The sequence below is a fragment of the Lissotriton vulgaris genome, chromosome 4_1 (genome assembly GCF_964263255.1).
Source record: "Lissotriton vulgaris chromosome 4_1, aLisVul1.2, whole genome shotgun sequence".
Taxonomy (NCBI): domain Eukaryota; kingdom Metazoa; phylum Chordata; class Amphibia; order Caudata; family Salamandridae; genus Lissotriton; species Lissotriton vulgaris.
The window spans coordinates 198,451,817-198,467,860 of record NC_141691.1 but is presented as its reverse complement, the minus strand read 5'-3'; the positions used below and the strand labels follow the sequence as shown (position 1 = coordinate 198,467,860).

General features: G+C 45.5%; 1 protein-coding gene across 1 annotated transcript in view; it reads right to left on the bottom strand.

Moving 5' to 3' along the window:
- TENM1 (teneurin transmembrane protein 1) overlaps window positions 1-16,044 on the bottom strand; it is a 1,327,579-nt gene that overhangs the window by 150,768 nt on the left and 1,160,767 nt on the right. The window lies entirely within an intron of this gene.

Below are 16,044 nucleotides of genomic sequence, written 5' to 3'. Positions count from 1 at the left end.
TTCTGCCCTCGCTAAGATCTACCTGTATCGGAGCATTCTTCAGGACCAAGCAATAAACAAGTACAGCTGCTGCTACAAAAGAAGTGAAAAGTATAGTAGTGCAAAATAATGTTCAAATACTCCACCGGTAATGTCCAAATTAAGTGGTTAGGAATACATTAACCGGAACCTGCAATAGATAAAAAACATCATGTATGTGTCAAACAAAGCTCCATGAATTGCACTCACTCTCACTCACTCTGTACTAGCGTCCAAGAACGCTTACGCATTTCTAATTATGTGGTGACACTCAGATATGGTTTGTCACTTACCCATAACAATTGGGTGTCGCCCTCACCTCAACCTGGCACACTACTCAGGGAAGGGGGCCCCGCTCTAAAACCAGGACAGAAAAACAGAGTCAGTGATGTATCTCCATCACGACCACTACGTCTTATATTTACTGCACTCGCCCCTGGCTAGGGCCAACAGACGGTACAACGCATCAGATCCAGTCCGCATGTGGTACCCATCATTAATCTATGCCACCAATGGTGAAGGGGTGTCCCGTGGTATACACTCCATACAAACATATGTTTACCCACGTCACCCTTTAACAATGTTACATAGTCCTCTCTGTCTGTGGCAAGCTGTTATTATATTCAAAGGCAGATAAATACAGTCAGCTATAGACAAAGAGCAAGTAATCATAGTCTAAGGCAGTGAGAAGTATGTGTTAAATCCTGGATAGACCTCTACTGGGGCATCCAGCCCCACTAATAATCCAGCGTTTTCCCACTCAAATAACGCAGTCTAGATATCTCTCGTATAGATGTTTGTTACCTAGCTCAGTGGTACTCATTTTATCGACCTCAGAAGGATGAATGGACCCGCCAGGATTTGAACCTGTGACCATGAAATCAAACACAGGCCCCTCCAGTAGGCACATTAGCCCACTAACATATAGATTCATCAAGCATCCATTCTGCGATTCCTTATTAGCGAAAAATAAGGATTCGCTAATAAGAAATAGCAAAAGGCTATGCATGAAGAATTCGCTAAAAAAATAGCGATTTCTTAAAATTCCTTAATTGCGACTCGCAAATTGCGAGTCACAATTAAGGAATACTTCCCCATTCATTCCTATGGGCCTAGAGCATATTTGTGTGTAAAATGGAACTTTGAAAAATGCACTTTAGAGCATTTTTCAAAGTTTTTGCAAATTACCATGAAGTTCAACTTCATGGTAATTTGCTCCCCCTATTAGCGAAATCAATATTTTTTTACTTTAATGCATTGCATTTAAGGAATATCAATTTGAGATTCCTTAAATGCAATCGCAATTTAAGTAATCACAATTTTGCGATTTCTTAAATTGCGATTTTTGCATTTGGGTTGATGCATCTTAAATGCAAAAATACCGGTCGCAAAGGGTTGCAACCGTTTTTTAGCTTGATGCATCTATGCGTATGTCCACTAAACCACCCGACCTGGTTGCAACACACATACTATCAAACGACAAACCATTTCAGGCATAACCGTACAAGAAACTAACCCTGTCAGATGCACAGCACCACAACCGAAGCTTAAACATCCCCAGACTGAAAACAACTTCAAAAAATGGAAGACAGATTTTTTTTTCTATCTCCCCTCTGATGATGGTGAACATCAGAGAGACCTCGACCCTCTTGAAATTCAGAAAGGAGCTGAAAGCCTCACTTGTTCAGAGAGGCATTTCCCATCTGCATTGTGGGGGATCAAAACTCATGTGTATTGTGCTTTATTGGGAATGATCCTGAATTGTACCGCAGGACTCCCCCCGGTTACTTTCTAGCTATGTATAGTGCTAGGGATATCAAGCATTCGCAGCCCTTTGTGTAAGTCTACAAAGACCAAAGCTTACATGAACCCCATTTTTTTTCCCCTGAGAACACTCATATTTACAACCTCACCCTAAACCAACATTTGAGAAAGATCTGTCAGATTTTCTGAGGTCGTAGTTTCGATCTGTATGAGTAAATGTGTAAAGGTTTTCATTATCTGAATTAAGACCTATCGTCTATGTTCACAGATGGCCCTTTTTGCACATCTCATTTGAATGGATGTGAAAAAAAAACATCATAATTCTGGTCTAAGCGCTTTTTTAGTACTTGGGGAGTGAAAAATCATGAAAGAATTCCATGATCAGATTAATGCATCAAAGTAAGGAATTGCGATTCATAAATTGCGATTTTTAAGAAATCGCAATTTAGGAATCGCAAAAAAATTGCGATTCCTACACATTCCTTAATTGCGACTCGCAAATTGTAATTCGCAATTAAGCAATTGCTTCCCCTTGATTCCTATGGGCCCAGATTCCCATAGGAATCAATGGGATTGCATGCACAGTTTGCGAGTACTAAATAGGTACTCACAAATTGCCCATGCAATTTGAAGGGTGCAAGGGGGCCAAAAGGACACCCTGATGCATCCCCCAAAAAAGGTAGGTATGCACTTGTGGTGCACACACATGTCCTAAGGGCATGTGTGCGCACCGCAATGCACTTTGAAAAATGCATTTTTTAAAAGAATTGCAAATTACTATCAACTTGAAGTTGATGGTAATTTGCAATTAATTGCGAAAACGCAATTTGCGATTGCATCGCATTTAGGGAATAGCAATTTGCAATTCCCTAACTGTATTCGCAATTAAGGAAGTCACTAAAAATTGCGATTTCCTTAATTGCGAATTGCAAAAAAGGTACATGCATCTCAAATAACTTATTCTCTTTAACTGCTACCACTCGATTTGACTTTCTGTCACTCCCTTTTGTCATCAGTCGTTCTAAATGCTGATATCGATGGTAGGATATGCATCGATCTGATGACATCACAGGTGCAAATTATGCTGCTGTAGCAGAGTGCACAATTTGCCGCCCAGCTCTTAGCTGAACTTCTAGGAAACACACGCGTTTTGTGCGTGATTCCACCACGCACAGAGGAGCACGTGACTAAACTGCACATAATTTGCATTTGCATAAATATTTATTCAGCACGAACTATCACCCTAAGTGGGTCTGTAGCCGCTAGCCTATAAATACTAGGGAGTGAAAAGACAGCATTCTATAATGTTTCTTTCCTAACATTTGTAAGGCATGCGCATCCATCACCTGGCCGCTGCTATGGAGTGAGCCCTCCCACCCAGTTGTACATTAACGTCTGGGATGTTAATAAGAGCACTTTTTTTTTTTAAATGTCAATCTTCGACCAAGTTTGTGCACTGTACATTTTCTGGACAGTGTTTTTTTTCTCATTGTTTGGTCAAACTCTCCGGATTGGAGCAATGTACTCTCGAATTATAATCCTGTTTCTCCAACAAACAGGAATCAGGACACGAAACCATTTACCATCCCAGTTGTAACAACTACTTTAAGTTAAACAGTGGCTAAATTCACAAACATTATTAGAAGCTCTTTCTTAGGAAGTGTCTGACACAAGAAGCAGAAAGACCTAATCCAGAGCAGGAAAGCATCTAAAGAGAATGTGAGAAAGTATATTTAATATAGCACATATTTATTTATTTATTTATTTATTTATTTATTTATTTATTTATTATTACATTTCTTAAGCGCACAGCTACCCGTAGGTTTCCCGGCGCTGAATATAAATGTATAGGAGCACAAAGTATTTTCTGCAAAGTTTTTGACACATATATTATCTCGCAGGTTCATGTTGTGCTCGCATTCTACAAAATGCTGCTAGGTCCACGGGGAGAGCCCCTCTTCACACAGGGAACCAATTATCTTTCAACCTATACAGATCTGACCTGTAGGCCACAGGCCAGGCGCCAGTATGGAACTCAGGTGTCTCATTTTAACAAGGTGACTTTCAGTGAAAGAGGGCACTGTGCAGAACAAGAACTGCAGAAAGGTGTCAAATGACACCGACTACAAAGCAGCACTTTCCACCCTCAGAACAATATCACAGACAGAGGCACCAGGAGTCCAGTATGTTTATATTTGTGCATTTAGGCCACGCGAGTTGGAAATATGGGATCACTGACGGAACTTCGAAATTCCAAACATCGTGTGGACAGAATATAGTGTCAAATATATCAAGGACCTAAATATCGAGAAGGTAAGTCCAAATAGATAATTATAGATTCACTATTCCTAACTCCACATCTACGTACTTTGACATCCTACCTTCACGTTTCTCTTGCCCTCGAGATTGGTGACCCAGTTTTTAGTCCCTCGATATTTGTGTTTTTGATAGTCAGTCTAAATACCGAATTAAGAGCCCCGTTCCAAAGATGAAATTTATTTCTCAAAGAATGTACACATGTGCTAAAGGAGATTGGCACAAATACAACCACCCTCCCTGAATCTGAAAGTGTAGTTCTTGTTCTGCTGCATTAGGTGGGCTTCTATAAAGACACAAATGAAACAACTGAAGACTTGCACAAAGGTACTATCTGCTGTCCGTTTGGCTTTACTAATGCTTATTTGTGAATGTTTTTCGAAAATGTATATCATCCAACAAATTAAACGTGCTCACTCAGGGCACAGTGTCCCCAAAAAAATTAATAGGTGTACAGCCTGCACAACAAAGCATTGCAGCCTTGTGGCCTTGATCAATTCTGTGAGGCCGCGAGGCACAAACAAGACACCTATTAGGCTGGGCACCTATTTAGCATCTTTGGCACACCACACCCTAGGTGGAACATTTACTTTGCTGGATAATTGATTTTTCAGCTGGTTCGCTTCTCCAGCAAAAGCGTTACACCATTGGAGGGATACGGGTGCTATAGAGGCTTGAGATGGAATTTGGGTCTCAAGTTGCCAGAGGTTTGCACCCTGTCCAAGTAGGGGTAACAATCCTAGTCAGGGTAAGCGAGAAACACCCTCTGTTAGTTTGGCACAGAGCAGGCAGGCTTAACTTAAGATGCAATGTGTAAAGTATTTGTGCAACACACAAGCACATATTGTAAACTAATGAAAACACCACAAAAATACTCAGATGTAGCAGAATTTCTCACGTAGTCGAGGCAATGTGTCGGTTTTGCAGAAATCAGCCATAGAACCAACTTCTGAGACCCAGGACTGAAGGGGCTCCTCAGGCAAGGGTAGGACTCACAGATGGCAGAGTCCAGCATCAGCAGGATTGCAGGAACTATTTTGTCTCCCTGAGATTTCTGAAAACTGGAAGCAAGCCAGCAAGCCCTTGGAGTCACTCTGGGTTCTGAGTCCATGCCCTCAGCAAGGCAAAGATCAGCAGCCAGCAGGGCAGCTCATCAAAGAAGAGAAGCAGTTCCTCAGAACAGCAAGTCCAGGGGAAGTGGCTATCCTTACAGCACAAAAGTCTTTACTCTTTCCAAGTACGGTATTGTACTGATTTTTGTAGGATCAAGGCCCCAGCACTTATACCTAAAAGTGCCTTTGATCTAAGTGATGACTTCAAAGCAACTCTCTGAAGTACACAAGGATCTCTTTCATTCCAGCCCTGTCTGTCCAGCTATGTGTGTGTGAGGGGGGGGGGGGGTGAATCAGTGCTTTGTGTGTGGACAGGTCGCTCCCTATTGCAGTGTAAATGGCAGCTCCTCCTATTCCTCCCTGCCCAGGAAGACCCATCAGAATGCAGATGAAGGCTCAGAATGCAAATGAGCCTCACCTTCCTTTGTTTGTGGCTGTCTGGAGGGAATGGACAAACTATAGCTGTCACCCAGCCCTAACATGTATTCGAGACAAGCAACAGGCATACAGAGCAAAGTTTAGAGCAGAGAAATGTCCACTTTCTAAGAGTGGCATTTCTAGAATAGTAATGTCAAATCCAACTTTGCCACTAAAGAGGATTATCATTACCATTCCAAGGATAAGAAACATGATTTGACTACTCCTTTCTAGTCAGGAATTACAGTTTAAAAGTGTTTAAAGGAATTCCCAATGCTAGCTCATGAGAGGAGTAGGCCTCACAGTATTGAAACATTTATTTAGCTGTTTGTCACAACCAGGACATGTAAAACAAATACATGTCCTACCTTTTACTTACACAGCACCCTGCTCTCAGGGCTACCAGGACCTACATTTGGGGTGCGCTATGTGTACAAAAGGGGGGTTTAAGGCTTGGAAAGTGCTTTAAATGCCAAGTCAATGTGGCAGTTCACTGCACACTCAAGCCTTGCAATGGCAGGCCTGAGACAGGTTTGTAAGGCTACTTGTGTGGGTGGCACAAACAGTGCTGCAGCCCATTAGTAGATTTTAGATTACAGGCCTTGGGTATATGGTATATCACTTTATAAGGGACAACTTATAGGTTAACTGAATATACCAATCAGGTACATACCAATGTCACCATGTTTATAGGAGAATCATGTGCACTTAGGCACTGGTTAGCAGTGCTAAAGTGCTAAGAGTATGTGTATCTATCTATCTATCTATCTCTCTATCTATCTATCTATCTATCTATCTATCTATCTATCTATCTATCTATCAATCTATCTATCAAACATAGATAAATAGAGAGAGAGAGCGAGAGAGAGATAGAGAGAGAGAGATATTCCTCTAAAAAGAACAAAGGTTAAAGTAACAATATAAAAATATGGTTAAGTGACACATACATTCTTCAGTTTGCTAACTATAACTTGCATCCGAGCCATGCACTGCTTATGAGCTCACATATAACAACCCTCATGACATGTTCCTATGACATTATTCATGACATCTCAAATGACATCATTGATGACATCACGGATGACATAATCCAAGCTTATTTCTACATAAAATACCATGGCTTTAAATGTACCATAGTGCAAATTAACAATCAACGGCAGACATATGGAAAATCCTCATTGAGCATGGTGTTCAATCTGTATAAAATCGTTCAGAGAAAGCCAAGATTGTGAATGCCAATTCCAAAACAAAATGTCCTACTTCAGACAGCTTTAATCTGTATCAAATGCCTGACACACAACAAACTTACAGTAAGAAATGAAGTTGATATCAGTAGAGATCTGGGTACTGTAACCAGTGTTTACTCTATGGCAGGGGTACTCATAGTACAGCCCGCGGGCCTAGGGCGGCCCGGCAAGCCTTTCCTGGCGGCCCGCGGACCCCCGAAACATCATACCTGTGTTTTACGTTTTTTTTTAAAGTGTCTGCAGCAGCGCGAGAGACTCTGCTGCTCTGTGGGAGCTGCCGGCCGGGCGATCCTAGCAATGGCCAGAGAAAAGCTGGAGGGGCCAAAGAAGAGGTGAAATACAAAGGCCACATTAACATGCAAATGGTCTTTTAAAGACCTGTTAAGTGCTCGGGTGCGGCTGTGAGTGTGTGTGCGCCCCGGCTGGCACACAGGCAGGGTGAGATGACAGAGGGTGACAGAGGGAGTGGGAGGGAAAGGGAGGGGGGGACGGAGAGGGAGTGAGACGGAGAGGGAGTGAGAGTGAGAGGGAGTGAGTGAGAGGGAGTGAGTGAGAGGGAGTGAGTGAGAGGGAGTGAGTGAGAGGGAGGAGTGAGTGAGTGAGTGAGAGGGAGGAGTGAGTGAGAGGGAGGGAGGGAGTGAGTGAGTGAGAGGGAGGGAGGGAGGGAGAGAGTGAGAGGGAGTGAGTGAGAGGGAGGGAGTGAGGGAGTGAGAGGGAAGGAGTGAGAGGGAAGGAGTGGGAGGGAGGGAGTGAGAGGGAGGGATGGAGTGAGTGGGAGTGAGGGAGTGAGTGAGAGGGAGGGAGGGAGTGAGAGGGAGTGAGTGAGAGGGAGGGAGTGAGGGCAGGAGTGAGAGGGAAGGAGTGGGAGGGAGGGAGTGAGAGGGAGGGATGGAGTGAGTGGGAGTGAGGGAGTGAGTGAGAGGGAGTGAGTGAGTGAGAGGGAGTGAGTGAGTGAGTGGGAGGGAGGGAAGGAGTGAGAGGGAGGAGTGAGTGAGAGGGAGGGAGTGAGAGGGAGGGAGTGAGTGAGAGGGAGGGAGTGGGAGGGAGGGAGTGGGAGGGAGGGAGTGAGTGGGAGGGAGTGAGTGGGACGGAGTGAGTGGGAGGGAGTGAGTGAGAGGGATGGAGTGAGTGAGAAGGATGGAGTGAGTGAGAGGGATGGAGTGAGTGGGAGGGAGGGAGAGGGAGTGAGTGAGTGAGAGGGAGTGAGTGAGTGAGAGAGAGTGAGTGAGTGAGAGGGAGTGAGGGAGAGGGAGGGAGTGAGTGAGAGGGAGGGAGTGGGAGGGAGAGAGTGAGTGGGAGGGAGTGAGTGGGACGGAGTGAGTGGGACGGAGTGAGTGGGAGGGAGTGAGTGAGAGGGATGGAGTGAGTGAGAAGGATGGAGTGAGTGAGAGGGATGGAGTGAGTGAGAAGGATGGAGTGAGTGAGAGGGATGGAGTGCGTGGGAGGGAGGGAGGGAGGGAGGGAGAGGAAGTGAGTGAGTGAGAGGGAGTGAGTGAGTGAGAGAGAGTAGTGAGTGAGAGGGAGTGAGGGAGAGGGAGTGAGGGAGTGAGAGGGAGGGAGTGCGAGAGAGGGAGTGAGAGAGAGGGAGTGAGAGAGAGGGAGTGAGAGGGAGGGAGTGAGAGGGAGGGAGTGGGATGGAGAGAGTGGGATGGAGTGAGAGGGAGTGAGTGAGAGGGAGGGAGTGAGAGGGAGGGAGTGAGAGGGAGGGAGTGAGAGGGAGGCAGTGAGTGGGAGGGAGTGGGTGAGGGAGTGAGTGAGTGGGAGGGAGGGAGTGAGAGGGAGGTAGGGAGTGAGAGGGAGGGAGGGAGTTAGAGGGAGGGAGTGAGTGAGAGAGAGGAGAGGAAGTGAGATGGACAGGGAGGGAGAGGGAGTGAGGTGGAGATAGAGAGGGAGGAAGAGGGGGACGGAAAGGGAGGGAGATGGAGAGGGAGTGAGAGGGAGGGAAAGGGAGGGAGACTGATAGGGAGTGAGATGGAGGGAAAGGGAGGGAGACTGATGGGGAATGACATGGAGGGAACGGGAGGGAGACTGATGGGGAGTGAGATGGAGGGAAAGGGAGGGAGACTGATGGGGAGTGAGATGGAGGGAAAGGGAGGGAGAAGGAGGGAAAGGGAGTGAAATGGAGGGAGAGGGAGGGAAAGGGAGGGAGACGGAGAGTGAGTGAGAGGGAGAGAGACGGAGAGGGAGTGAAAGGGAGGGAGACGGAGAGGGAGTGAGAGGGAGGGAGAGGGAGGGAAAGGGAGGGAGATGGAGAGGGAGTGAGAGGGAGGGAGAGGGAGGGAAAGGAAGGGAAATGGAGGGAGAGGGAGGGAAAGGGAGTGAGACGGAGAGTGAGAGGGAGGGAGATGGAGAGGGAGGGAGAGAGAGAGGGAGGGAGAGAGAGAGTGGGAGTATGAGTGAGAGAGAGGGAGTGAGACAGTCAGAGTGAGACCGAGGAAGACAGGAGAGAGGGAGGGAGAGAGGGAGAGAGAGCTAGAGAGAGGGAGAGAGAGCTATAGAGAGGGAGGGAAACTGATAGAGAAAGAGAGAGAGAGATATGTGTATGCCGGGACGGCTCAGTGGACGAAGGCGTCTGCTGCAGGGATCTGAGATCAACCTCATGGTCAGTTTTATGTTGTTGTTCTAGCCCCGCCCCTCCTCCACTGACCCCGCCCCCCACCGATGCGGCCCTCGGACACAAACCAAACTGTAAATTTGGCCCCCGAGAGAAAGTTTGTGAGTACCCATGCTCTATGGAGAGAGTTCACTCTTTACCACACTGTTTGCAAACAGTGAAACTCTTATGAGAGATGCACCACAGAGTATTCAAAATAATCCACTAAGAACAGTGTTCATTCTATGCACCAGTTGTAAAAAAAACCACTATTTGCTCAAAATTAGGGGTGTGTGGCACTCAGTTTTATTCCACGGAATTCTGTGGAGTTACATAAAAATTCAGTGAAATTCCCTGGAGTTCCAACACGCGAGGAATTCAGCATATCGCACTGCTCGTGCTGATTTTCAGTACCAGGAGCTTGTTCCGCACAGCAATATCTGCACAAACGGCACCACCCCGCTTGCCAGAAGGTGGTGCTTCTTGGTTGCAGCTCTAATAGATTTTCTACTCGAGCGGCAGCTGTTTCACCGCAAACAGTCGCAACATGCCTAGATCACCTGCCTTGAGGAAAATCCCACCGGGTGCCATTCTAGCGCCCCAAAAAATCTGCCGCTCGACGTTAGGTGGAATTTTGCCGGAACTCTGCATCACAAGCGTAACGCGGAGTGGGCATAACTCTTCGAACTCTTCTGGTGGAGCGGAAATTATCATCCACTGCTACTAAAAATAACCAAGATCTGAAAGGGCTAAAGATCATAATATCTGCACCCTTCATACTGTGGTGGAAACTTTACAGATAGCTCTTCATCTGCAGTAAAACAAGCACAAGTACATAGTTTAGAACCTGGTGCACACACTCTTCTATATTAAGCATAAATTATCATGCTGACACAATGCTCTCTAATAATACACGGATGCTTAAAAATGTTAGTATTGACTACGTAGAATCTTTCTCCTGTTGAAAACTTCTTCTGCAGAACCAAAAAGTTCTGTGCAGCATAATTAATCCAGGTTAACTGTTACTTGCACACAGAGTTACTCTTGAATGCAAACATTTGTAACATGTTCAATATCTCTACACAGCTATGATGCAGGAGTAATACACACATGTTGTAAACACCCATTAGCTGCACCCAAGCTGTACAAAAATACGTAGAAAAGTAGTATGGTAGTTGCTCACCACTAAGTAAACTGTAAAACAAACTTACACACTCATTGGACGGTGTCATCAGTGATGACATCTGTGATGCCATCAATGATGTCAATTAAGATGTCATCAGTGATGTCATAAATTATATCATAAAACATGTATGTCATGAGTGAGGTCATATGTGCGGTCATAAGCAGTTCATAGCGGTGTGCAAGTCATAGCTAGTACTGCTAACCATAAATGGGGAGATTATGTGTTTTTTTGTGTTCAAAACGTTAATGTTGTCACTGAAAAATTCACCTAACTTTGTTAATATAACCTTTTGTTTTTTCAAGCCAACCAGTGCCAAATAATGCTTCTCCCTGAGGGAGGAAGCAAGATTTAGATCACTGCAGGCAGGGAAACAGACCTCAAGGTATCATTTTCAAAGCTCCCGTCCGCTTGGAGTGGACTCGGTGTTTGGTGGGAGATTTGAAATTGCTCCTGTCAAGCGAGAACAAACACAGGTTTCCCTGCTTGCACCACTCCGGACAGGGAAACCACTGTGTCCTGGGCATGGGCACCCCAGGTCATAGCTGCTGAGCTCGCCCAGGGGTTGGGCTCCTGGGGGCTATTTATGGCTCAAGGAAAGGGGGCCACATAGGCTTAAGTCCCATTTTGTGAATTTGTGGCCCGAGGGTGAGCCCTGAGGGCCTTTAGTGGCTCAGGGAGGGGCCGGGTAGTTCCACCACTCTATTTTACAAAATTTGGGCCTCAGGGGGTAGGCTCCTCTGGGCCTCTTGAGGTTCAGGGAGGGGGCAGCATGGCTCACTCCCCATAAATAGTGATGTTGGCTCCTGGTGCTTTGGGAGTTGGCCATGCATAAAAACAGATTTTGGCCGCTGGGTGGGATTTCACGTGGCATTAATGTCAAATTCAATGTAGGAGATTTATAAAGTGCTCTGTTACCAAACGGTGTCCTGGCGCTGACCAATGGTTGGACAGGAGGCAGGTATCTTACCAAAATTTGGATATGCTGAATAGCCAGGTTTTCAACTCACATCTGAAATTGAGATGGGTGTTGGCAGATCGGATGGTAACGGAAGTTTATTCCAGATTGTTGTAGTTCCTAGATAAAAACGCCTGCCGCCCTAGTTCATTGCACTGAATTTTGGTACTACCATGGTTCTAGAATTGGACGATCTACGTGGTCCATTAGGTGAGTACTGTGGTAAAGGAAGTACAGGAGTCCACTGTGGATATAGGTTCCTTTAATGTAAGTTCCTTCCAAGATAACAGGTACAGAAGTAAGATAGATAAAACCCCACCAGGAGCTAGTTGTCATCAGCTCAGCCTGAGTAGATCAACTGACGTTAAGAGCCAGAGAGTCACCCCAGGCATTCTATGATGTCATCAACATTCCAATCAGTAGAGCACCACAGAGAAGTAGTTTACTACACATCCTCTCTCCTTAGTGAATGAGGAAAGAAAGAAGAAAACACAGACAAAGATACCCCAAGTGTGACATTTGCATAAAAGTACAAAAGTGAAGTACGCAAATAAATAAAGTACAACAAGTACTGCATGAGGTATGATTAGCATGAACAGAAATACTATAATCATAAGTATGAGCAGAAGTAGAACAACATGCTAAATTCTAGATAAAAAGAAACTACTAAATGCTACTATATGCCACATCCCCTTCCCTTAGAGTAAAAACATGGCATGGATGAATAAAAAAACAGAGTAGCAAAGAAAAATGGTCACGCTGCCAACTGGGTACACGAGAGAGAACACCCCTTGAAAAAAAAAACAAAGGCAAGCGTAGACACAGACCCTTTACAAGCTCCCCTAACAAAACAATCTGACAGAGAAAAATAAAACTTCTCACACAAAGTCCCACCGACATGAAACCCTTGGCCACGAATCTCAGGCAGGTAGACTTTGACGAAAGCAGAGTGTCAAAAAAACAACGATGTTAAACAATCTCCAGCAAAAATAGGGAAGACAGGGTACTAATACTTAATAATCACAACCTCCCCAAAGTAGGGTACACCACAGGAAAGACAGCCTGGAAATAGGGCATTGACTACCCACAAATCAACAGCCTCCCCTCAAACGGGTACACCGCAGGGTAACGAACCTGGGACATGGGGCATGGGCTACACGCACACACCACTACCACAAAAAAAACTAAAAGAAATGGGCTTTGACTACCCACAGACACAACCTCCCCTATGTAGGGTACACCGCAGGACAACACCTGGGAACAAAAATGGGGCATGGACTACCCACACAGACAACTTCCCCTATGTAGGGTACACCACAGGACAACACCTGGGAACCAAAATGGGGCATGGACTACCCACACAGACAACTTCCCCTATGTAGGGTTCACTTCCCCTATGTAGGGTACACCACAGGATAATACCTGGGAACCAAAATGGGGCATGGACTACCCACACAGACAACCTCCCCTATGTAGGGTACACCACAGGACAATACCTGGGAACCAAAATGGGGCATGGACTACCCACACGGACCACTACCACAGAAAACACATAGAAATGGCATTGACTACCCACTCAAACACACAACCTCCCCTAAGTAGGGTACAGCGCAGGACTATATTCCTGGGAAAACATGGCATGGATGAATAAAAAAAACAGCAAACTACATCCCCAACGCAGAATACACACTGTCAGATGAGCACAACAGATTTGCTATATTAAAAACACACACCACATTCCCTAAAAAGACAGTGTTAACTAAAATGCAGAGATGAAATAACTGCAACACAACTAAATAAATAAATAAATGACATTAGCTCCGGTGAGCGATCTCTCACCCGGGGTCTTCATACTCAGCTCTCCGCAGTCGCCGCTGAACTTGGCCACAAGAATGAAACGTCAAAGAGACTATGGAATGCCACCGGCTCCACTCGCTTTCAAGCCGATGCATCACAGGTTTCACACGTTGCTCAGACTGTCCAAAAGCACAACAGGAAAGAGAACTGACATCGATGACAGAAACTGAGCTCAAACGTAGGCAGACAGTAGCTCCGGAAACTTCTCTGCCAAAACTGCTCAGCTTCAAATTAACGTGTGAAACGTGAACGAAACACTGGTTCGCGCTCGAAGAAGAAAAATCTCAGAACATCAGTAATGACGAGCGTATCGTCGTAGGAGTAAACATTACGCTGCTGGAGGAGAGTCTGGTGTTGGCATAACAACCAAAAATGGCTTGCAGACGTTATGGCCAAAGGACGTGCTGACGCGGGTCACTCTGTGGAGCGGTATGCAAGAAAAACAGAAATGTCACAGGAGAGCGGGGATTGGACAGAGTTCAACGCGTCATGAAGAAGTCCACCAACTCCCTCTGAGAGTTCTAACACGTCATCAGATGGACGGGAGAGGAGAAGAAGGAAGATCGCTGCCGGCCAACCGTCAACCAAGAGACATTGGCAACCAGGACGGTGAGTAGACGAGCATGGGCACAGAAAGCTGAGGCGTTCAGTCTTCACGCACAGCTAAAAGCATGTGCGCGCTGTGGCATAAATGCAGAAATTTGAAAAATTACAGCTCGCGCTGCGTCTTGAGATCAAACTGCTAAGCCACACAGCATTTCAACATGCACCATACCTTAATGAAATTTGCCAGGCTACGCAGTCACAGCCAGAGTGACTGCCCCGTGTCTGTTGTTCACCGGACCTTGAATGCAGCAGAGCCGTTTCTTCCAAAAGTTAAGGCAGAGTTCAGAATTTCCACCAAAAAGCGGTAAGCAGGCAGAAGTAATTGCACCAGTCACCGAATGAGCTCACCTAGACCAGCGCTGCCAAGCCAGTTAAGTGAGTGTGACGTCTCACACCAGAGCAATGCTTTTCCTCAAATTGTAGAACACAACAGTGATGTCCATACGCACGCTTCTCCACACAAAAGAGTTAGAGATGACAGCAGAGTCAGCCAACACAACAAACGCCAGGTTGTAGGCTGACAACACAGGAACAGATACCACGGAAAGACACACGCCCAGGGTGTAGGCTGTCCAGATGTGAAGGGACACTGGTGGGGTCAGCTGGGTGTTACCTTCTGTCTTTTGTAAAGTTTTCACAATGTCTTTAGTTCCTTTCATAAGCTGCTTTACTTGAAATTGTTACCTTAATTCACACGTAGGTTCATCCTTCAGAAAACGTCGCCAAACTGTGGTAAAGGAAGATACAGAGTCCACTGTAGATATAGGTTCCTTTAATGTAAATTCCTTCCAAGATAACAGGTACAGAAGTAAGATAGATAAAACCCCACCAGGAGCTAGTTGTCATCAGTTCAGCCTGAGTAGATCAACTGACGTTAAGAGCCAGAGAGTCACCCCAGGCATTCTATGATGTCATCAACATTCCAATCAGTAGAGCACCACAGAGAAGTAGTTTACTACACATATCATCTGAATTTCTGGCCTAGATAATGTGATCCTTGTTAATGAAAGGCTTTGTACACAAAGCACAAAGTCTTGAATGGGATCCTCTCCTTTACTGGCAGCCAGTGTAACTGCTTGAGGGTTTTCCTGATTGAGACTTGTTTAGGAGTAAGGACTCTAGCTGCTGTTTCTGCAATAATTGAAATTTCCCAAGATGTTGGGCCCAGAGGTTAAGGTATAGGCCGTTACAATAGCCTAATCCAGCCAATACCAAGGCCGATATGACCAGTTTTTGAGTTTTCTAGGATAGATGCCAAAATCTATCTGATTTTTCTTAAGATAAACAAAATGGAGGATATCAAAGAATTGATCTGGTTGGCAAAAGAGAGCCTGTTATCTATGATTATCCCAAGATTTTGGGCATTTTCGACTGGCTCAGGCAGGTCACGTAGATTCGCTGGTCACCAGCTCGGGGACAAAAACGAGGAATTGTTATCAAAAAGGACAACCTCAGTTTTGTTAGAGTTCAGCTTTATTCAGTTAAAACTCATCCACTAACTTACTGCTGCCATGCAATCACTGAATTGCTTGCTCATGGTGCGAGGTTGTTTCATGACTCCTAGGACAATTTGCATATCGTCAGTATAAGAAGTTAAGGCACTTTGGGATTTTTTTTTTGGATCCAAAGTATTATTTGTTGTTTCTTTTTCTTTTCTGGCCCGGTGCAGGGGACCCTCTGGGTCCCCCTACCGCTGGAGCCTACCGGAGTCATAGCATCCCTGCCCTGCCCCCAGATATCTTTATTTTTATACAAATTCAGGACACGGGCTGAGTCCCCATGTTGTGTAATGGCTGCCAGCAACATTTTCTAATGTTGCTAACAGCCAATCAGAGCACTCGCTTTCATGCGAGTCTGACTCCCGCAAGAGCAAGATGGCCCAAAAGAAATAAAGCTCCCCAGGCAATCAGAAAGCTCTATTTTTAAACTGGTGCTCCTGCGAGAGTTTCAGAGACTTTTATGAGCCCCACTTC